Below are 24,316 nucleotides of genomic sequence, written 5' to 3'. Positions count from 1 at the left end.
TATAGGGCAATGTTCCTTTTTGGCTTTTCTTAACATAGCACGTTTATTTGGGAATTTACCTTCCACCTTGTCCAAGAAATGAGGTTGGGCGTTGGCCGTTTTTCAGCACGTCCTGGCTGAGGACTGTGACAGCTCCACTCACGTGCCTCTCTGTCCCCTCTACAAGTCTTCCCTGACGACGGTCCAGTTTTCCCGTTTAAAATGTAACAGCGACCAAAGCAAATCCCCCCAAAGCTAAGCTACCAGGCTTATAAACAAAACGTTTTTTTTTGTTGTTGTTGTTTGTTTGCCTGTTTTTTTCTTTGTTTTTTTTTGTTTGTTTTTTAATCTGATAAGGAGCTCTGATGAGCAAAGCTGGCCAGCTGCATTCTTGCAGCCGCATCTCTGATCTTTTCTAGTTTCCTATCCACCTACCCACTCCCACCTGACGCAGACAGAGCCTGATTTCTGCCCTCCACACCCTGGACATGAGTAAACCGCGCCTCCGGCCCCTCCTGGATTTTTAAAAGGACACTGCCCTGGTCGGTCATTGCCAGGCGCCTCCGCAGTCTGGAGCAGACACCAGAGCATCCCTCCCACTGGGCGTGCAGTACGGACAAGCTGAGTAAACTCGGATTTTTGGCTGCCTTTTCTGCTAGGGTGGGTGGGGAAAGGTGTGTCCTCCAAGCGTTCACGGTAGAACCTCTGACCCTCTGTCTCCCCTTGGCCCCCATCTCTCTCTGTCTCTGTCTCTCTTTCTCCCCTCTCCTCTCTCTCTCTCTCTCTCTCTCTCTCTCTCTCTCTCTCTCTCTCTCTCTCTCAAGGTGTAGGAGCTCTCCTTTTCCAGACCAGAGAGGGGCGCCTTTCCTGTTCCCTTACCCCTCACCCACCGATTTTTTTTTAAAAATGGGGGAAAAAAATCCAAGCCGGGAGTAATAGCGAGTGGATCTGCTCGGAGCTGAATGAATGGAAGCTGCGGGGCGGGCCTGCGCGGCCGGCCACCCTGCCCACGATGCGGTCCCCTCGCGGCCTGTAGGGCCCTCGCCAGCCCCTCGCCCTCCTCCCGCCCCGGGCAGAGGCCGCCGCCAGCTCCGCGCCCGACGCCGAGGCCGCGGCGGCCGAGGGGAAGGTCGGAGGGAGGGTGGTTTCCTCCCGCCCCACACCCAGTCTCCGAGCCGGATATGTAGAGTGTCACGTTTGGGAGCCGAAAGACGAGAGCAGCTTCCTCGTGGCCGGAGCACCTCCCGGAGCCCCGGGAAAGGACCGGGATTTAGAGGACCACTAGTTGAGCCCGCCCCGCGCCGGAGGAGCAGGTACTCAGGGTCGCAGCCGGGCCGCGCGAGCGCCCACGCCTCCGCCGGCGAGGAGCCGGCCGGGGTGGCCGGGAGACCGGGCTCGGCGGGGTCTGCAGAGAGGGCGAGGCAGCCGCGGAGCCCCGCGGCAGGGTGGGCTCGGGCCCCGGCGGGGAGACGCGCGGTTTCCGCGGCTCTGTCCCGGAGCTGCCCCCAGCCGCCCCCAGCCATCCGGCCGCGGCTTAGGCGCGCTGGGCGCCGGCATCGCCCGCCAAGGTGGGGCACGCGGGGGCGGGAAGGGCGCGCGTGTCGGCAAGCTGCAGACTGGGCTAACTTGGGAGCCGCGCCGCGGCCGCGGGTCCGGGGAGACAGAGGCTCCGGCCGGGTCTGGCGGAGGCCTCCTCGGCCCCCGGGGCTGTTCCAGGAGAGAGCAGGGCCACGTGGGGCGCGGTGGCCGCCCTCCCTGCGCCCTGGACTGTCGGGGCGCGCTTTCCGGCCCCTAGTCCCACGCCGGGCTGTGCACGCCTCGCCGGGTACCGAGCCCCAGGCTGAAAAGGGCCGGAACGGCCCCGGGGCGGCCGGGGTGGGGTCTGTCCCCGTCCGAAGTTTTCCGCCTCTTCCTGAGGGGCCTGGGCGTCTTGGAGGTAGCAGGGGAGCAGGTACTAGATTGCAACTGGTGTAGATGGCTTGAAGGAAGGCTGCTGGCACCCCTGGCGATTACCCACGGCGCAATTCCATTCAGTTAAAAGAATTAATGACCGACTTCATCCTAGAAACCTCCTGCTTTTCACCTGGTGGGATGAGTAGAATTAAGAACACTTATTCTTCGAAGGATGGGTTACCAGGTGTGAGCAACCAAGGTTCGTTTTGTATCTGCCAGAGCTTCGGCGGCTGGTTAAATCATGTAGATTGTCCCATTGTGCCATGAACAGGGACAAGAGTGGGTACAGCAGACTAACCAGGAAACTCAAGTGAATCGTGCTTTTCTACTTGTTAGAGGCTGCTGCATCAAGAGAAGTTTGACACTGTGCAAATGGAAATTTGAGAATTTCCCTGCTGTTTCAATTACCCATCTCTGTATCCCCATTCATATGAGTTGGAGATTTGGCTGAGGAGCATATTTAGTCTAAAAGGGCAAAGAGACTAAATAAAATTTTAAGGCAGCCACTCAGACTAAAGGAGCAGGGCTTTCAGCAAAATCCGCTATTAGGGATATTTGTGTGTGAGACTTCTAGGAGATGGCCATGGGGCTTTACCAGCCAGACTCAAGAGTTGCAGCATTTCTTCTGTAGTATTTCTCGGGATGCAGGTCTTCAGAGCACTCTTTCCCTGTTTCTGAGGGCATCTTCTGAACCTGCTGTGTTAACAAATTCCTACTTTACTCCTATTTCAACGTTGGGTTATAATTATCTATAAAATTGATATAAATCAGCACGAGTTGGTAAATCTTACATTTCTCCTTAACTTAAAAGAGGGAGCGTGACATCTAATTACAGAAGGAGAGGGAGAAGCTTCCTTTAAGGGAGGAAAAATAAGTAAAATAGCTCATACTTGGGTATCACTTTGGGGTTTGTGAAGAACATCATCATCTTGAATGTCTCACTATTCCCTTTCCTATCTTCTGAAGGTACATTCAGATGTTATTTCTTTCTGGCAACATCTGGGCAGCCTTAAGAATTCTTTGTCTTTGCATTAATACTTGTGCACCCATGAAAACTCATGCATGTACAAATGGTCTCTGAAGGAACATGCACACGCGGTCCCTGCCAGTCTCTTGTGACTTTGTGTTTGGTCTCTTTGAGAACATTTATTACTCTTGAAGAAGCATTCTTTTTTTTTTTTTTTTTTGCGGTACGCGGGCCTCTCACTGTTGTGGCCTCTCCCGTTGCGGAGCACAGGCTCTGGACGCACAGGCTCAGCGGCCATGGCTCACGGGCCCAGCCGCTTCGTGGCACGCGGGATCCCCCCGGACTGGGGCACGAACCCGTGTCCCCTGCATTGGCAGGCAGACTCTCAACCACTGCGCCATCAGGGAAGCCCTGAAGAAGCATTCTTAATGCTTTATTTTGTTAACAGACCACTTAAGGATCTGATAAAAGCTTTGGAATATGAAAAATAAGCATATACATATTAACAGAATTCTGCCTACAATTTCAGGCGCTCACAGCCTCCTTGATACTTAATCACCCAGATGTTAGAGGTTCAGAGGCCTCAGGCAGGGCCAGCTCACAGGGACCAATACTTGGAGAAGGGCCCTGCACTTGGTTTAATGTTCTGCTGTCGCTGTCAGCTGTCTTAGTAATTTTCAAACAAGGAGCTCCAAATTTTCATTTTACACTAGACCCTGCAAATTCCATAGCCAGTCCTGAGGCCAGGTTCACAAGCCTGTTCTGTCACTTCCTGAATAACAACCCTGTCTCAGCCATCCTACACTGCAGGTGAATTCTCTGACAAAAACAGAAAGTTAGCTGCTGCATGCTTCTGTCATTAAGTCCTTCTACGCCCAATTTCCTCATTGACAAAATAAAGATAACAGACAATATCTACTACTGTATTCATCTTAAAGAGTCATTGTGAAGACAGGTAGGTAAAAAGAGATAATAATTGTAAAACTGTTGACTTACCTTGAACAGTACTATACTAACAAAGACAGTATTGTTACAGGCTTAACTTTTCTAATACATGTTTCAGAAGTAGCTTGAGGAAGGCTGGTTAAGTACATTAAAAGGGTTGTAGAACCTTTATAACCCTTATATTTTGGTGGGAGAAAAAATAGAACAAAAAGTAGCTATGTTTTGTGGTATTTTAAATATTCCTTAAAAGTCTTTATTTGGTCAAGATTGGAACTGGCAACTAAAAGTACAGAATACCTTCCTGGATCCCAAAGATACTTCCTGAATTAAATTGATGTTTTGGTGGAATTCATCCAAAACTGAACAATGAAAAATTGAGTCATTGATTGAAATTTTTAAGAAGGTATCCTTTTTGCCCCATTTAACTTTTAAATATTCATACTTTCAAAACCGTGAGCAAGGCACTCTTTTAAATATTCTGGGAGATACCTGGCAATATAAAGTATACCTAGTCCCCTACCAAGTTGTCTTCACCTTCTGTACCATTGCGGGAGGAACTTAGAAACCTTGGACCAGTCCTCTTTTCCCACACTCCTCCTTTTATTGCTTCTCTCTGACCTCAGAACTTATCCTTTCCACAGCTTTCATTCCCAGTATGATGGCAACACACTTGGAAGGGTTGAGGAAGAAAATAGAGTAAAAGGATATAGATCAAACTTCCGTATCAAAGTCTTAAAATAGGGGCACCAGAGAAGGTGGACGGAGACTCCTTTCATGCAGCTACTCTGTGCAGAGGCGTGCTGTGAACTTCAGGGTTATGAAGTACCAAGTCCTGTACTCGATAGATTTATGACATCATTGACAAGATGAAATATGTAAATATAATGTGTTAATTAACATAACAGATACATTGTTAAGAGGCAATATAAAATTAGGCACCAAATGAATGGTACAGAAAATAAGTGCAATGAGTTCCCAAGAAGAGAATAAAATAAACTGAAATGGTTAGAGAAGCTTAAGAGGAGAGTTACATGAGATGGCACTTAAAATTCCACTCCTAATAGAGATGAATGAATGAACCTTCTGGGTGATAATTGTGCAAAAGATGAAAATCTGGATGGAACTAAAGTTTCATGTAAGGAAAAGGCAGGAGATAAAACGAAGAGAACTTTCCACTGGTTAGCTTCAGTCATGTAACACATAATTATTAAGCCCATTCTGTGACCAGACACAATGCCAATTTTTCTGCATTTAGTGTGGAATAAAGCAGATGTGTCCCCTATCCTTTTGGATCTTACAGGCATTTAAAATATAAACATATAATAAGAAAATTTTGGAAGTAGCATGGAGAATAACAGGTGCAATGAAAAAATCAGGGGTTGACTCAGATTTGGTGGTTTGTGAAGGTCTCTGACAAAGAAAGATTTAAATTGATATTTGAAGGAAGCATAGGGATTAACTTGGCAAAAAGAAAAAAAAAGAATGGAGGGAAAAGCAATCTGGGCAGAGGAAATAGCAAGTAGGAAGACTGTAAGGAAAGGAAAAACCTGGAAGTGTTCAAGGAACAGAAAGAAGGCACGTGTTTTGGGTGAGGGAGTTGCTGAGAGGCCGGCCATGTGTGTGAGCCTGGTCATGTAGATCCTCACAGATCTTGATAAAGATTCTGAATTTTATTTTAATGAGAAGCTCTTGAAGACTTTGAAGCCAGAGACTAATTTAAATTTTAAGACCTTTGTGGCTGCAATTAGGAGAATGGACGAGCGGGATCAGGGGTTGGAAGTAGGACAGAGCTGGTGATGGTGCGGACAGGCAAGATGGAGAGAAGTGGGCAGACTTGAAGTGCATTTCAGAAGTAGAACTGATAAACCTTGGTGATAGATCGGCGATGAGAAGTGGCTAAGCAAAGAAGTGTGATAATAAATTCCTCCAGTAGATACTGCTGTATGTTTATAATCCACAACCATAGCCTCCTGATGCATAAGATTTAGAGTTGCCACAGAAGAGCTGAAAAGTGACATGGAAACTGATAACGCTGCCTGGTATCTCTGAAAAGTGTGCCAGGCTGTTGGGATAGAGGTGAGATAGCAGAAGATAATATGCTTTTCATATTATCATTTCTACTGTTGAGATTATTAATGAACTGTGCACGAACTTTATAATGTTTAAGAGGTTACCACCAAAACAAATATGACTTCTGTCTTTCTGACTTGAGCACACTGATGGCACATGGGGTAATCTCCTAAAATGACGAAAACCCAGAGAGAAAAGTCTGATCCGCACCAAAGTGATTGCTCTACACCATAAGTTACTCCCCTGCTTAGAAGCTTTCCATTCTTCCACCTTGTCTGTATTCAGTGTCCCAAAATGCAGTCTGTGGACCATTAGTTTCTCGGGATATTAATAACAGTCAAGTGAAGGGAAAAAAGCTTCCCTCATCACATAAGCTTGAGAAACACTTAATTTAACCTAGTTAAGCAGTCTTATTGTGGGAATCCTCAAAGCCTTTAACATACTAATAATGCACTTTAAGAATCATCAATCAAGAAGAGATATTTTATGCTGCATTTCCTAAACTTACTTGACCTTGAAATGCTTTTTTTGGCAGAACATCTAACAGAGTCAGCATTCAACATAACACGCTTTGGGAAATGCTGCCCTATATTAATAGATTAAACCTTTTAACATCCACAGCTGTCTATTCACCATCAGCTTCTCTCATGTCTTTCATGCTACTGCTTAGCTGGAAGGAAGCAGAAGACCGGAATTGAACTGACTCTGTTAATAAGTTCCGAGTTGATGATGAAAACAATTCTACCATATGGATAATAGATGAAGAGATATTCACAAGCAAGATCTGCAGTCTGACTAAAAACAATTTTTAAAAAATTTTAACTTCTACTTCCCTGGCAAGGCTATGCAGGACCTCTCGGAGGTACATTCTGTCAAGTCTAGATGTACACGTGAGAAAGCTGAAGCATAGAAAATGGGGAAGATTTCACAGGACCTTTCATGTCCCATGGGAGGTCTGAGCCTTATTTGATGTTCATAGTATATCCCCGGCAGGGCAACACAGTGTGAATACATAGGACATCTGTAGGAGCAGTGATTTTGCACTGAATCTCATACATCTTCTTTACTGGTCTCCAGTGCATTTGCGTGGTGGTGGGATCGAGGCAGAAGTGCGATTTGTGACCAAAGAATAACCAGCAGAGCAGGGCAGAAGAGACAAGTTCAAACATCTGTGGACTCTGGCCACGGCTTCATCCACCTGGTGCTCTAGCTTAGGGGTTAGCAAACTATGGCCTGAGGGCCAAATCTGAATCCTGCCTATTTTTGTATATGTCTTGGACTAAGAATAGTGCTTATATTTTTAAGTGGTTGAAAAAAATCAAAAGAAGAATAGTGGGGCTTCCATGGTGGCGCAGTGGTTGAGAGTCCACCTGCCGATGCAGGGGACGCGGGTTCGTGCCCCGGTCTGGGAAGATCCCACATGCCGCAGAGCGGCTGGGCCCGTGCGCCATGGCCGCTGAGCCTGCGCGTCCGGAGCCTGTGCTCCGCAACGGGAGAGGCCACAACAGTGAGAGGCCCGCGTACCGCAAAAAAAAAAAAAAAAAAAAAAAAAAAAAAAAAAAAGAATAGTGTTCTCTGGCAAATGAAAATTATATGAAATTCAAATTTCGGTATCCATGAGTGAAGTTTTATTGGAAATCAGCCAGTGCCATGCACCTACTCATCCTATTGTCTATGGCTGCTTTGGTGCTCCACGTAATGAGTAGTTGTGATTTGCAAAGCCTAATATATTTACCATCTGGACCGTTAACATAAAATGTTTGCCGCCCCCTGCTCTAGGCTACTAAACTCACTGGCCATAGATAATTTTAATAGATTTGTTTTATATATTAGGGGTAGTCTTAGTTCAGGCTGCTATAACAAAGTACCATAGACTGGGTGGCTTATAAACAACAAAAATTTATTTCTTACAGTCCCAGAGGCTGCGGGTCCAAGACAAAGGCACCAGCAGATGTGCTGTCTGGTGAGAACCACTTCCTGGTTCATAGATGTCCTTCTTTCCGTTGTAACTTCACATGGTGGAAGGAGCAAGGGGGTTCTCAGAAGTCTCTTTTATAAGGGCAATAATCCCATTCACAAGGGATCTGCCCTCATGACCTAATAACCTCCCAGAGGCCCCTCCTCCATACACCATCACATTGGAGCCTAGATTTCAACACACACATTTTGGGAGGACTGAAACATTCAGTCCACGTCAAGGTAGAAATACAAATAGGTAAACTGACGGTCTAGAAGCTCCTCAAATGTTATTACCACCGGAGTCATGACAATGCCATTTATTGTGGATGAGTAGTGTAGCTAGTGTTAGCTGCCAACGTGAGATGCAGAAGACAGTCTTGCAGGTGATAGCTTTTGAAAGTTATTCAGACGTTTGAATTCACATGTAAAGGATGGGGCCTCAGATAAACATACCCAGCATCTAAGAGGGAGAGGGGGTAATTAACACCAATATTACTTAGCTGTTGAAGTCTGCTACCTCTAAGCATGGATCTTCTGTGAGTAGTCACCTCTGATTTTTATTTCAGTAAAGCAAACCTGTTTTTTATTAAAGCACCCTGTTTGTGAAGAGTGATGGTTTAAGTGTGACAGTCTTAAGTTTAGGTTGACAAATACATTTTTCATCATCCCCACCCCATGCCTATTTTATTTATTTATTTACTAATTATTTTTTATACATCTTTATTGGGGTATCATTGCTTCAAAATGCTGTGTTAGTTTCTGTTGTACAACAAAGTGAATCAGCCATATGCATACATATATCCCCTCCTTCTTGAGCCTCCCTCCCACCCTCCCTATCCCACCCCTCTAGGTCATCTCAAAGCACCAAGCTGATCCCCCTGTGCTATGCTGCTGCTTCCCACTAGCAATCTATTTTACAGTTGGTAGTGTGTATATGTCGATGCTTCTCTCACTTCGCCCCAGCTTCCCACTCCCCTCCCAGTGTCCTCAAGTCCATTCTCTATTTCTGCATCTTTATTCCTGCCCTGCTCCTAGGTTCATCAGTGCCATTTTTTTTTAGATTCCACATATATGCATTAGCATACAGTATTTGTTTTTTCTCTTTCTGACTTACTTTACTCTGTATGACAGACTCTAGGTCCATCCAGCTCACTACAAATAACTCAGTTCTGTTTCTTTTTATGGCTTAGTAATATTCCATTGTATATATGTGCCACATCTTCTTTATCCATTCATCTGTCGATGGACACTTAGGTTGCTTCCATGTCCTGGCTATTGTAAATATTGCTGCAATGAATATTGTGGTACATGTCTCTTTTTGAATCATGGTTTTCTCAGGGTATGTGCCCAGTAGTGGGATTACTGGGTCGTATGGTAGTTCTAATTTTAGGTTTTTAAGGAACCTCCATACTGTTCTCCATAGTGGCTGTACCAATTTACATTCCCACCAACAGTGCAGGAGGGTTCCCTTTTCACCACACCCTCAATGAGTCTGTATTTTTGGTACAGGACTCCCCAGGTACTTCATACATAACCAGCACAGCACAGGTACAAATGTGGGCACAGCTGGTGTAGGTGCTTCCATGGGACTTAGAACCAGAAGATGGGAGATGGAGGCTTGTGCTTAGGTCTATCGCTGTGATCACAAAATCTTTCCAGGGCACAGTATTCTGTGGGAATCAAACAGATTGCCAGCCACATTCATAAGGGGCCTTTCCATGACTAATTCAGAGACCTGCCTTTAATTAAAAAAAAAAAGAATTGGTTTCAGGTGAGATCTTTATTCAATAGCCATTTTTCCACTTTAGTCAACACTATACCAAAGCAAAAAAATATTATATATTTCTTTTTGTAGAGAACAACATGATTAAGTAGACAGTGAAAAAAATTCATCTTACTTTAATTGGCAGACACTAAAAATAGCATGTGTCTATTGCTTTAGTCGTGGTTTATTTTTAAAATCCTAGATAATTTTGTAAACTTAACCTCTGCAGTCCAGGAAAAGCCCAGTCCAGCTGCAGATGACAATGCGTCCCCTTTGGCTTTTGGACATGCTATTACCTTGTTTTTAATGCATTTTAACTTCCTAGGCTCCTCCAGAGATGGCTCCAAAGTGTTGAAACACACACTTGAGGGGAAGAGGAGAAGGGAAAACTCTTCCTTGTGAATCTGTGTAAAAAAAGGCAAAAATACGGCCTCTTCTATCCACTTTCCCATCCATCCACCTCAGCTGAGAGGTGCTGGGTCAGTAACATTCACTGGTGAATAACAGGATGACCATAGGAGGCAAGTATAATATTTCCTGAGCCAAGAAATGAGAAAAAGTCATTGTGAAAATGCTCCACATTTTAGATCATTTTAGAAAAATGGTGCATTCTTTATCATAGGTCAGTGAGAGGACACTTTCCACAAAAGTCAGCACAAACTCCAGTATTCTTGAGGGCAGGAGAGTTGGAAATTAGGAAGATTGTTAAATTATGTGTCTGGTCCCAACATATTTGAAACCACTGAAGCGCTTCAAGCAGAATTAGATTCACCAATGCATGATATTGCCAAGAAACTGGAAGAATCTGCCCAGAAGAATTTGATAACCTGAACAAAAGAAGCTCTGTGTAACAATTCACTATGTGTGCATGTATCAAAGATTTTTTATTATTATTTTCAAGAAAGGACATTTAGTACTAAAAGGTGTGTGGATAGTAGCAGCATAGTTTTATCCAGTAATAAAAGCATCTTAAAGATAGATAGGGCTTCCCTGGTGGTGCAGTGGTTGAGAGTCCACCTGCCGATGCAGGGGACACAGGTTCGTGCCCCGGTCCGGGAAGATCCCACATGCCGCAGAGCGGTTAGGCCTATGAGCCATGGCCGCTGAGCCTGTGTATCTGGAGCCTGTGCTCCTCAACGGGAGAGGCCACAGCAGTGAGAGGCCCACGTACTGCAAAAAAAAAAAAAAAAAAAAAAAAAAGATAATATTCATTTAATAAAAATAGAAGTATTTGTCTAAAACTTAAGAGAAACTGTCCACTTAATTCCACATGAAACATAAGTGTAAATAAGATACCCTGATAAATATTAATGAAATCAATTTTATGTCAGTCTGTGTATTTTTATTTCTATTATGCTGTAATTGTTGTCTCATTCTGAATTGACTCATTTCCATTGTGTTTGTTTACATGAGACCTTTAAGACCTATTTGTTCTGAAGATAAGTGTATGATCTAAAGGATGGACACATGTTCTCGTACCAAGAAGCTTTGAGAGCATTAAGATCCACTTACAAAACTATTCTCCAAGCTGCAGGGGAGTTTGAAAGAGTTAATAGTTCTCATCCAAATAAGCAGTTTCCTTCTTTCTTGGTAACCTGTAGTTGCCAAAGCTCTCTCCTTAGTAGAATTGTGACTTTGCTTCTTCCTTCTTTTCTTCTTACTATTTTGGTCCAGTCCTGCCTGAAGCAATGGTTATGCAAGTGCTGCTGAGTGCACTGTTGGTCACAGGATTGCACTTTAGGTAAATTTAGGTCTCAGTTTCTTTTAGGACAGAGTGAAACTTTCTCAAATTAGCCTTCCCTAAACTCTTAGACATACTATATACATACATACATATTGCACCATCTTATCTACTCCACGTAGTGGTGACTGCAAATAGCTTTGCCTTAACTAACTCTATTCATATTCTACATATTCTAAATTGTAGAATGTTCAAGTACCTTATCTGTATTTGATCTAATTCCCTTATTTTATAGAAAAGAAAAAGTCAGTCCCCAAAACACAAAGGGACTTGTCACTTATCTATTTAAGTGTAGAATAATATCCAAATGTTATGACTACAAATCCCATGAGCATTTTATTCCATTCATTCATTCATTCATTCATTCAATTTACTACCATGTGTCAGGCCAGGTGTTTAGCTCTGCAAATATAGTGGTGAACAAGTTATAGTACCTCCCCTTAAGCTTTAGTGCCCCCTATTCATTGGGCAATTTCTGACCAGTTAAATAAAACTTTGGAGTTTGTGAAATCTTTCAGCGAAGATCCTCAGTGTGAATATAAAAAATACTCATATATTTTTATTTCCCATTCCTCCACCTCCTAGCCAGCCCCAGTCAGTGATTTAGCTTCCCATAGCCCTGAGCAGTTAGCACCAAGAAGGGGGTGATGGGAAATGGAATTAAAATGAATTAAAGTCCACAGGGAAGATAATGAAAATTCTCCCCAAGGAAACAATGTTCTCCTTTATTCACCATAAATCCTGAGGATTAAATTAGCCTGTGGCACCCTCCTCTCAGTTTCTCACTCTTTCCCCAAACCTGGCTGTGGACTGGGTTCAATCTTCATGCTTCCCCCTTTCCTTTCTGCCCTTAAAGCTAGATGTACAATCTCTTTGTGATTTAAGTAACTGCTATTCATTGTGGATAAAGAAATAGGGGAAGAGCAAAAACAACCAACGTGGGAAAGTACAGAGTTTCCAGAACGGTACCTTTGAGTCTGGGCATAGGGCTAGTAGTTAGTTGCTGGCTTCCTGGGTGATGACAAGTGGAAACCCCATTATCTTCAGCCTTCCATCTTTATTTCTACAAGTGAGATCACAAACCAATACTCTTGTTTTAAAAATCCTCACCTGTACTCTTAAATCTGGATGATGGGAGGATTTATAGTTTTCAACAGAGTTTCAAAGAGGTCGTGACCAAAACAACATGGGAAACCACTGCTTCAGGAACAATCAAGTGGTTATTTTACTTCCTTGAAGACCTCCAGACCCAGGAAAGATCCCTTCTGAGGATACTTGCCAAGTATCATAGAACTGTTTGAGATGCTTAGGTTTTCCTGATCCATCTTCAGTGTGTCACATGATTCAGAACATTCCATTGTTCCAAAACAAAAAAGGGATCATGTCATTCCCCTGCCTAACACCTTCCAGTGCTCCCCATTCCCTAGAGCAGCCTTGCCAAGTGTGTGAGTTGCTAGTTGAGGCAGGTGTGTGTGTGTGGGGGGGGTTCCCTAATACAGAAGAGCTTTTAGCATCACCCTCCCTTCCTGCATCTCAGAAATCTGGAGACTACAAAAATCAAGGTGTTGGCAGGATTGGTTCCTTCCCAGGACTGTTAGAGAAACATCTGTTCTAGGCCTATTCTTAGCTTGTAGATGGCCATCTTCTCCCTGTGTCTTTAACTCCACTGCCCTCTATGCATATCTATGTGTCCAAATTTCCTCTTTTTTAAGGACACCAGTCATAATGGATTAGGGGTCCACTGTACTCTAGTATGGTTTCATCTTAATTAGTTACCTCTATGATAATCTTATTTCCAAATTAGGTCACATTCTGAGATACTGCAGTTGAGGACTTTAACATATGAATTTTAGGAGGATAGAATTCAATCCATAACACCCAGGAAACTAATACTTATTCCTCCTTACCGCAATGGAATATGGTGATGAAACTACAAGGTGCTTTCCGTGTTACTCTAACAAAACAAAACAAAACAAAACAAAATGACCACAAAAAGCAAACAAAAGCAAAGAAAAAAGAAAACGAAAACCTATGCATTTTAGGTACAGGTTAATAATGAACATAAGTAATAACTATTTTCACCAAGAGTTTCTTCTCCATGTGATTTTTATTATTTTTTACGAGGTATGACTTACATGTGGAAAAGTGAATATATCATAAATACAATAATAAGTAGCTCTCAGATTTCAGCTTCCAGACTTAAAAAAAAATAAAACATTACCAGCATCCCATAAGATGCCATCTACTCATTACCTATTCACCCCAAAGTAACCATTATCCTGACCCCTAAGTCATAGATTAGCAAGATTCAAACATAGGTTAGCTTTGCCAGTTTTTGGAGTTTTATTTGTAAGTAAAGTCATACAGTGTGCATTATTTTGTATCCACCTTCTTCACTCAGTGTTATGTTTGTAAGATTCATTCAAATGTTTCTGTATTCATCTCAAGTGCTCATGGAACATTCTTCAAGGATAGATCATATATTGGGTCACAAATCAAGCCTTGGTAAATTTAAGAAAATTGAAATCGTATCAAGTATCTTTTGCGACCACAACGCTATGAGACTAGATATCAATTACAGGAAAAAATCTGTAATAAATACAAACACATGGAGGCTAAACAATACACTACTTAATAAGCAAGAGCTCACTGAAAAAAATCAAAGAGGAAATTTAAAAATACCTAGAAACAAATGACAATGAAAACACGATGACCCCAAACCTATGGGATGCAGCAAAAGCAGTTCTAAGAGGGAAGTATATAGCAATACAATCCTACCTTAAGAAACAAGAAACATCTCAAATAAACAACCTAACCTTACACCTAAATCAATTAGAGAAAGAAGAACAAAAAAATCCCAAAGTTAGCAGAAGGAAAGAACTCATAAAGATCAGATCACAAATAAAAAGAAATGAAGGAAACAATAGCAAAGGTCAATAAAACTAAAAGCTGGTTCTTTGAGAAGATAAAAAAAATTGATGAAGCATTATCCAGACTCATCAAGGAAAGAAGGGAGAAGACTCAAATCAATAGATTTAGAAATGAAAAAGGAGAAGTAACAACTGACACTGCAGAAATACAAAGAATAATGAGAGATTACTACAAGCAACTATATGCCAATAAAATGGAAAAACTGGAAGAAATAGACAAATTCTTAGAAAAGCACAACCTTCCGAGACTGAACCAGGAAGAAATAGAAAATATGAACAGAACAAGCCAAGCACTGAAATTGAAACTATGATTAAAAATCTTCCAACATAACTGATTCACTTTGTTATAAAGCAGAAACTAACAAACACACCATTGTAAAGCAATTATACTCCAATAAAGATGCTAAAAAAAAAAAAATTCTTCCAGCAAACAAAAGCCCAGGACCAGATGGCTTCACAGGCGAATTCTACCAAACATTTAGAGAAGAGCTAACACCTACCCTTCGCAAACTCTTCCAAAATACAGCAGAGGGAGGAACACTCCCATACTCATTCTACAAGGCCACCATCGCCCTGATACCAAACCAGACAAAGATGTCACAAAGAAAGAAAACTACAGGCCAATATCACTGATAAACATGGATGCAAAAATCCTCAACAAAATACTAGCAAACAGAATCCAACAACACATTAAAAGGATGATACACCACGATCAAGTGGGGTTTATCCCAGGAATGCAAGGATTCTTCAATATATGTAAATCAATCAATGTGATACACCATATTAACAAATTGAAGCAGAAAAACCATATGATCATCTCAATCGATGCAGAGAAAGCCTTTGACAAAAGTTAACACCCATTTATGATAAAAGCTCTGCAGAAAGTAGGCATAGAGGGAAATGTCCTCAACATAATACAGGACATATATGACAAACCCACAGCCAACATCGTCCTCAATGATGAAAAACTGAAACCATTTCCACTAAGATCAGGAACAAGACAAGGTTGCCCACTCTCACCACTATTATTCAACATAGTTTTGGAAGGTTTAACAACAGCAATCAGAGAAGAAAAAGAAAAGGAATCCAAATTGGAAAAGAAGAAGTAAAGCTGTCACTGTTTGCAGATGACATGATAGTATACATAAACAATCCTAAAGATGTTACCAGAAAACTACTAGAGCTAATCAATGAATTTGGTAAAGTAGCAGGATACAAAATTAATGCACAGAAATCTCTTGCATTCTTATACACTAATGATGAAGAATCTGAAAGTGAAATCCAGAAAACACTCCCATTTACCACTGCAACAAAAAGAATAAAATATCTAGGACTAAACTTACCTAAGGAGACAAAAGGCCTGTATGCAGAAAACTATAAGACACTGATGAAAGAGATTAAAGATGATACAAATAGATGGAGAGATATACCATGTTCTTGGATTGGAAGAATCAACATTGTGAAAATGACTCTACTACCCAAAGCAATCTACAGATTCAATGCAATCCCTATCAAACTACCACTGGCATTTTTCACAGAACTAGAACAAAAAATTTCACAATTTGTATGGAAACGCAAAAGACCCCAAACAGCCAAAACAATCTTGAGAAAGAAAAATGGAGCTGGAGGAATCAGTCACCTGGTTTTCAGACTATACTACAAAGCTATAGTAATCAAGACAGTATGGTACTGGCACAAAAACAGAAATATAGATCAATGGAAGAGGATAGAAAACCCAGAGATAAACCCACACACATATGATCACCTTATCTTTGATAAAGGAGGCAAGAATATACAGTGGAGATAAGACAGCCTCTTCAATAAGTGGTGCTGGGAAGACTGGACAGCTACATGTAAAAGTATGAAATTAGAACACTCCCTAACACCATATGCAAAAATAAACTCAAAATGGATTAAAGACCTAAATGTAAGGCCAGACACTATAAAACTCTTAGAGGAAAACATACGCAGAACACTCTAGGACATAAATCACAGCAAGATCCTTTTTGACCCACCTCCTAGAGAAATGGAAATAAAAGCAGAAATAAACAAATAGGACCTAATGAAACTTAAAAGCTTTGCGCAGCAAAGGAAACCATAAGCAAGACCAAAAGACAACCCTCAGAATGGGAGAAAATATTTGCAAATGAAACAACTGACAAAGGATTAATCTCCAAAATATACAAGCAGCTCATGCAGCTCAATATCAGAAAAACAAACAACCCAATCCAAAAATGGGCAGAAGACCTAAACAGACATTTCTCCAAAGAAGATATACAGATTGCCAACAAACACATGAAACAATGCTCAACATCATTAATCAATAGAGAAATGCAAATCAAAACTACAATGAGATATCATCTCACACTGGTCAGAATGGCCATCATCAAACAATCTAGAAACAATAAATGCTGGAGAGGGTGTGGACAAAAGGGAACCCTCTTGCACTGTTGGTGGGAATATAAATTGATACAGCCACTATGGAGAACAGTATGGAGGTTCCTTAAAAAACTAAAAATGTAACTACCATATGACCCAGCAATCCCACTACTGGGCATATACCCTGAGAAAACCATAATTCAAAGAGTCATGTACCACAATGTTCATTGCAGCTCTATTTACAATAGCCAGGACATGGAAGCAACTTAAGTGTCCATCTACAGATGAATGGATAAAGAAGATGTGGCACATATGTACAATGGAATATTACTCAGCCATAAAAAGAAACGAAATTGAGTTATTTGTAGTTTGGTGGATGGACCTAGAGTCTGTCATACAGAGTGAGGTAAGTCAGAAAGAGAAAGACAAATACCATATGCTAACACATATATATGGAATGTAAGAAAAAAAAAAAAAAGGTCATGAAGAACCGAGGGGCAAGATGGGAATAAAGACACAGACCTACTAGAGAATGGACTTGAGGATAGGGGAGGGGGAAGGGTAAGCTGTGACAAAGTGAGAGAGCGGCATGGACATATATACACTACCAAATGTAAAATAGATAGCTAGCGGGAAGCAGCCGCATAGCACAGGGAGATCAGCTCGGTGCTTCTGACCACCTAGAGGGCTGGGATAGGGAGGGGAGAGGGAGGGAGACGCAAGGAGGAAGAGATATGCGAACATATGTATATGTGTAACTGATTCACTTTGTTATAAAGCGGAAACTAACACACCATTGTAAAGCAATTATACTCCAATAAAGATGTAAAAAAATAATTTTTTTGTGTATTCATTCTCCTTGCCGTCTAGTACTTCATACTGTGAATATACCACATTTAATTTATCTCTTCTACTGTTGATGAACAGTTAGGTAGTTTCCACTACCAAGTGCCACTAAGAACTTAGGAATAGTAGTACTAAGAACTTTCTTATGAATGTCTTTTGTTGAACATATGTGAATACTACACTTGGGTATACCTCCATGTGGAACAGTTTCATGTAGCGAGCTTTAATAAAATCTGCCAAAGAGTTTCCCAAAGTGGTTGTACAGAGTGTACTCCCAGAAGCAGTAGTCAAGAGGTTATACTTATTCCACTTGTCAACACTCCTCATTGTCTGTTCTTTTCATTTTAGTCATTTCAGTGGGAGAGTAGTTGTGTGGCATAGTAGTTTTGCTTATATTTCTCTGGTGACTGACAGTGGAGCACCTTTTTGTATATGGACTATTTGGATATCTTTTCTTGAGACATTCCCAAGTCTTTGCCCATTTGTTTATTGGGTTTCTATTTTTTTTCATAATGATGTGTGCATATACTTTATCCTGGATGCATTACGTTTATTAGATATAGGTATTGTGAATGCCTTCTCCCAATCTGTGGCTTGCCTTTTTATGCTCTTAATTTTTTCTTTTGATGAATACAAATTCTTAATTTTAGTAGAGCCCAATTTATTAGTATTAGTCTTTTATTGTTAATGCTTTTTGCACACTTACAGATCAGGGAGTTGTTCTCTTCTAAAGACTAGATTGTTTTGCCTTTCATACTAAAATCTGCTATCCATCTGCAATTAACTTTCTGTTTGATGTGGGAAATAAAAAGTGCATTTCCATCTGGATATCCAATTGATCATTTATGAGAATTATGTATATGATTTCAAATCAGGGGACACAGTAGTAGTAACCTGGACACCTCAGTTAGAACTAACGCATTTAAACATGAAGTCATTTTAAACATATCTCACTGTAATGACTTCTGAAGCCCATGTGACTATGAATGAATGTTCTAGGCCCCTCCGTGTTAAGATCAAAATACTTATTTTACCTGCTTGTAGGATCCTAATTTCTGGTCTAATGGATTAAGTGAAATAAATTATTTTATTTCACACTCAGAAGTCAAAGTATAAAATTGAAAACAAATTTGGGCCCCAGATAGAGTGACTGTGGATGAAGAAAATCCCTGTCTTAGTAGTGTGATGAGTTCATGACCAAACATTTGGGGAACAACAATCAAAAGACTTATCTTTGGTTATTAAGGAAGATAAGTAAAGGGTTTACCAGCCTCCATAGAACTTACACACTAATGTCTCACTAGTTTCCCCAACTCACTTCAGGATGGAAGATATTTGGAATAAGGAGAAATTGAAGACAGAAAGATTTAGGTGGCCCTTCATTCTTTCATGCATTCAGTCAACAAATATTTACTTACTGTTTTTTTTTTTAACATCTTTATTGGCGTATAATCGCTTTACAATGGTGTGTTAGTTTCTGCTGTATAGCAAAGTGAATCAGCTATACATAGACATATATCCCCATATCTCCTCCCTATTGCTCTCCCTCCCTCCCTCCCTCCCTATCCCACCCCTCTAGGTGGTCACAAAGCACTGAGCTGATCTCCCTGTGCGATGCAGCTGCTTCCCACTAGCTATCTATTTTACATTTGGTAGTGTATATATGTCCATGCTACCCTCTCACTTTGTCCCAGCTTACCCTTCCCCCTCAAGTCCACACTCTACGTCTACGTCTTGTCAGGTGTTGTGTCAAATCCTGTGAATATTAGGAAGAGTAAAACACAGTCACTATGTTTAAGGTGTTTGCAGGCCATCAGACAAAACAGACAAATAAGTAGCCAATTCCATATAAGGTGATGTTGCATGGGGACTGAGAGAGTTTGGCAGATACGATTTTCAACAGATTGAGGGGAGAATTGAGAACTGTTTCCCAAAAGAAGTGAGTGTAAGCTTTGCTCAGTGAAGAGCAGGGCAGGACAAAGGGCATATGGTTGCGTGATGGGGGCATGGCCTCTGGCACTAGTCTGCAAGCTGTGTGACCTGGGGTAAATCACTTTAATTTCTCGGTACCTTGGTTTCCTATTTGTAAAATGGGGTTTATAATAGTAAATGTCATGGAGTTGTTGTGCTGATTCATGAGTTAATACATGTAAGACATTTAGAAGAGTGATTGGCACAGTGAGTTGAGCTATTGTCATGGGCAAGTGTTAGAGAGTTATGATGGGTCCTGGAACTGCAGAGAAGCAAAGAGGCATTATCTGTAGCATGTGAGTCCAATGTGAGAACAGAGGTGGAGAGAGAACAGCAGACACGGGCTCAGGGGTCCAGACTCTTGTCCTGATTCTGCTCCCTGCTCGCTCAGTGACTATGTCTGTATTAGAAAAATGACTAGATTATCTCTCAAATCCCTTCTAGCTCTCATGCCCAATGATTCTGTGGCTCCTGCTGAGGTGGACTTAATAAATGTCATTTGGATTCTTGTGGTAAAGAAATATAAAAAGAAAGAAAATTCTATTTTGAGATTTCCAGCCAGTGACTGGGTGAGCGCCGATTCATTTCAAAAGAAATAGGCAAGGCATGAAGAGATTGGTGTATGGAGACTGGGAACGATACAGCACAGTTTCATGCATAGAAATTTTAGGTTGGAAGAAACCATTTCTGTCATTTTAATTCAGTGTAGTAGAGAGGCAGTATGTTTCAGTGGTTCACAATGACTACAGAAACAGAAGCTCGATTATCAGGGCCCAGGCTTGACACTTTCTAGAAAGTTACTTAATTGCTCTGCATCTAGATCTCTTCATCTGTAAAATGCAGAGAAAATGCAGGCTGAACCAGCCACAGTGGCCATTGGTAGGTCAAAATGGTTGAACATTGGCAATTTCACATGCTTCAACTTAGTAACAGACACTTTCTAAAGGGTTGGACTGAGAAATAAATGAGTTCATATGCATCACAGTATAAAGGCAGCAGTCGATACATGATAAGGTGCCATAGAAATATTTCCCTTATTAGTAAACCTTTCTTTGCTTGTTCAAAATTTATTGCACCAAGTTTAATTTGGCAAGAACAATAGGCATTGCATAATGTAACTGCTTAAGCTTCTTTCCCATCCTTACGTTCAGGCAGGCCTGAGGCCTTGATTAGGCAATTAGTCCACCAAGGTACAGCTGTATTCACTTTCAGGATGGCACCTGCTGCCATTTTGCTTGTTTCCAGTGCTTTCATCTAGGCAGGCATTGGTTTCTACTCCAAAGGGAAATTTAACATCAAAGTTCCTGGGCTGCAACTGGCTTCCTCTTCCTCTTCTCAAACTACACTCTCCCTCCCCAGCCCGGCCCTTGGCATCCATGGGCACAGTTTCTATCTCCCTCAGGGTGTAATACCGTCCACAATCTGAGGCCCCTTGACATTACAAACACCAGGCTGGCCCTGCAGGGAGGGTAAAAGGAGCATGGGACATCTAAGAGTGGCCCTGAGTGGAGGCCCAAAAGACGGGGTAACTGAGGGATGCTAGAGAAGTAATGAAAAAAAAGAGAACATTTTCTTCTTGAAAAGAAAGAGAAAAGCATGTCTTTCCTGAGTAAAAGCAGTACTAGCTGCAGTTCCTTAAAAAACTGTTTATGATCATTGCCCATTGTCACCCGTATATTAACCATGGCTCACGGTGTTGGATTGATATAAGTCCCCATTTGTGACTTGTCTTCTTAGTTTCTTTCTGGTGTGTTTTTTTTTTTTTTTTTTTTTTTTCCGGTATGCGGGCCTCTCACTGCTGTGGCCTCTCCCGTTGCGGAGCACAGGCTCCGGACGCGCAGGCTCAGCGGCCATAGCTGACGGGCCCAGCCGCTCTGCGGCAGGTGGGATCCTCCCGGCCCGGGGCACGAACCCGTGCCCCCTGCATTGGCAGGCGGACTCTCAACCACTGCGCCACCAGGGAAGCCCTCTGGTGTGTTTTGAAGGACAGAAGTTCTAACTATTAATGTTGGTGAATTTACCAAACAATTTCTCTTTTTACCGAGATTTTCGTGTTTTGTTTAAAGAGATCCTTCCCTGTCTGTTTTGCTTTTTAACTATTTAGCTTGTAAACCTCTTCCTTAGTGAGACTGGTTTCAGACTCAAGGTTGCAATTGTTCTATTTCCTCTTGCTGGTGTCAATGCAATGATACAATTCACACAAAGGAAGGAAATACTCTTGTAACAATGAAATGCAGGATAATAAATCATGGCTGATTGAAATCACCCTTATTTTTACTGAATGTTTAAGTCAAGGTACTGTGCTAAGCACTTTACAAAACCCATATTCCATCAAACCTTGAGGTTACACATTTTGCAGATGAGGAAACTGAGACCCACAAAGTTTAAAATACAGTCATTAGGCAAGTATTAACATAAAATATAGTTATTGCTGAAGCATAATTTCAGTTAAGAGAGACAATTCCAACTCAAAAATCTATTTGAGAGTGAGTCAAAAGAAGCCTTTGGCACTGAAACACCCATGGTTTGGATATAGTAGATATATTTGCTTTGAGAGTAGGGTCCTATTTTCCTGAAAATCAATGAAAAATGATTCAGTATTCATTTTTGATGGACAGTGTCTAAGGAACAGAATTGTGGGTTTGTATTTACTATCAAGAGACAGTTTGGAAAATAATTGTACCAACAGGTAATATGTGAAGCCTCAGACAGGAAACTGGCTGTTGAGGAGAGAATCACCTTGCAAATTCAATACCTTTGAGCCCCTAAAGTTTTAATATTCTGATATGCAGTGGCTAAGAAAAGAAATACAGAACAGAGAGTTATCATGTGTATGTGTGTCCCAGATGTTATTATATGGGGAAAGCAGGAAGCAAATGAACACCTGGTGAAAAGCTTTTTTTCTCGTTACCTATGGGAGTTAGAAGACTTCACTTTCTTTAATCCAAAAAAAAAAAAAAAGTTGGCCTTAGCCAAATCACTCACTGTCTCTGTTCTTCAGTTTTCACATCTATGGATAATAGTATCTACTATTTACCTCCCATGATTGTGGTGAGAAAATACTGAAATGTGCATATGAAATGCTTTCAGAACTGTTAAAATAAGGTGTGAGATATTACAAGAGTTGCTAAAATGTTGATGATAGCATATGACTGATAACTGTGTGTGTGTGGGGGGATGTATAGGTTCCAATATCTGTGTCTATATATAATTTTGTACACAAATAGTAATAATAATAATAATACCTTCAACTTAAATTATATTCTACACCCCATGGAGGACTTTTCTATCCATGACTTCATGTGAGCCTGCCCTGCGAGTTGGGCCAAGTGTCATTCTACCTTTCCATGTTGCTCATGAAGGTCTGTTTTCTCACCAAAAGCAAGCCTCTCCTCTTTCACAATTTCTGCAGCTTCTGCCAGTCCTTGTTGCTATTACTTTTCACCTCCAGATCATTCTCTGATATCTGTCAAACACATAACTCACAAATATCTATTCCTTTCCAACTGCTGAGCATGTCCTAAGGTTCAGCATCCGTGTGGAGGCGCACACAGCAGTACAGAGCCCTGATCACACGTCTCCTTCATCGTTCATTTCAAGCCCACTAAAGCACCCTATTTTTAGAAGACTACTTCCAAGGCCAATCCTTGGGCTTGGATGTTGCTCCAGACTGTTGTATCTAAAATCTCTAACAGTTCACACTGGGACAGTGACATTCTTTACTTCCAGCTCTCTCGTTTTCTTTCTCCCACCAGAGCTACGGTTCCAATTTGGCAGGACCTCCAGTCATTTGCCTTCTCTGCCCAACATACACACACACTTTCTCCTATTGCATGAGCTCCCTCTCATGAGAGGTACTTCCCTCTCTGAGCACCTAGGTCCACTACTTTATGCCTTTGCCAGCTTCCTCTACTCCTGACCTTTTCCATTTGTTTCCCCTAAATCCATTGTTTATACCCCCAAGTCTGCAGCTTGCCAATGATCTATTCTTCCTGCTCCAACCACGGGCACTCAAGTGTTACTGAAGAAAAGCAGGTAAATATTTGTACGAAGTGGGGTAGTACAAATCCATCTTCAATCTCAGCTGGACACTGCTGCTTCAGCTTCTTCACTGGTTTCTGATCTGTTTTCTTTCCCATGTAGAGCTGTGGTTATGAATATTTATCTCCTTCCAGGAGCACCTTCCTTTAGCTCTTTAATAAGCAAAATATGATCTTGCCTTATACTCCTTAGAGAAAAAAAGAAATAACCAAAGATCTATCTCAGGTTCTGCTCTAACCTACATTTATCTACCTCCCCCACCCCCGACCTCTTTTCCTCCTTTTCAGAGGCTTAAATGACCTTCCTGTATTCAGTGCTGATAACTCTACCTTTTCTATTAATTTTATGCCCTCTGAGCTCCTCTAGAACCTCAGTTACATTTATTTTCATTCTCTCTTTTCTGTCTAATTCCTCTCAGATTCTGCACATTCTCAGATATCCCATTTCACCAACAAATGAAATTCCCCCACCCATCCTTATTTTTATGTCCTTCTATTCTTCTATTGCTACCCAGTCACCTACATCACTTTTCCTTCTATGGTTGAACTTCTGCCCGAGGTAACGTACACTAGCTGTTCTAATTCAATAATCTGTCCAGAGTTGTCTTGTAAATACTACGCTCAAAGACAGCTCATGAAGTATTCTGACCCTTCATTTGGTGCTTTATTTAGTCACTTTCTTCTTGTGTGTTGACCTTTCACATTACTCAATAAGGATGTTTGCTTTGGATGAGTATGTGAATGTAACTTGCTGCTTTAACCAATGAATGG

The 24,316-nt window shown here is 41.5% G+C and overlaps 1 protein-coding gene across 4 annotated transcripts in view; it reads left to right on the top strand.

The window, feature by feature from the left end:
* The first annotated feature begins 526 nt into the window (after window positions 1-526).
* Window positions 527-24,316, top strand: part of FAR2 (fatty acyl-CoA reductase 2) — a 154,182-nt gene continuing 130,392 nt past the window's right edge. The window contains exon 1 of one of the 4 annotated variants that reach the window (XM_082636482.1): window positions 527-604. The gene's annotated coding sequence lies outside the window, so the exon portion shown is untranslated. The other 3 variants (XM_082636481.1, XM_082636480.1, XM_082636479.1) reach the window with 3 other exon arrangements.

This window comes from Mesoplodon mirus (genome assembly GCF_964341445.2).
Source record: "Mesoplodon mirus genome assembly, chromosome: 11".
In the NCBI taxonomy this organism is placed as follows: Eukaryota; Metazoa; Chordata; class Mammalia; order Artiodactyla; family Ziphiidae; genus Mesoplodon; species Mesoplodon mirus.
The sequence above is the reverse complement of the archived record's forward strand: the minus strand, read 5'-3'. Positions and strand labels throughout refer to the sequence as shown.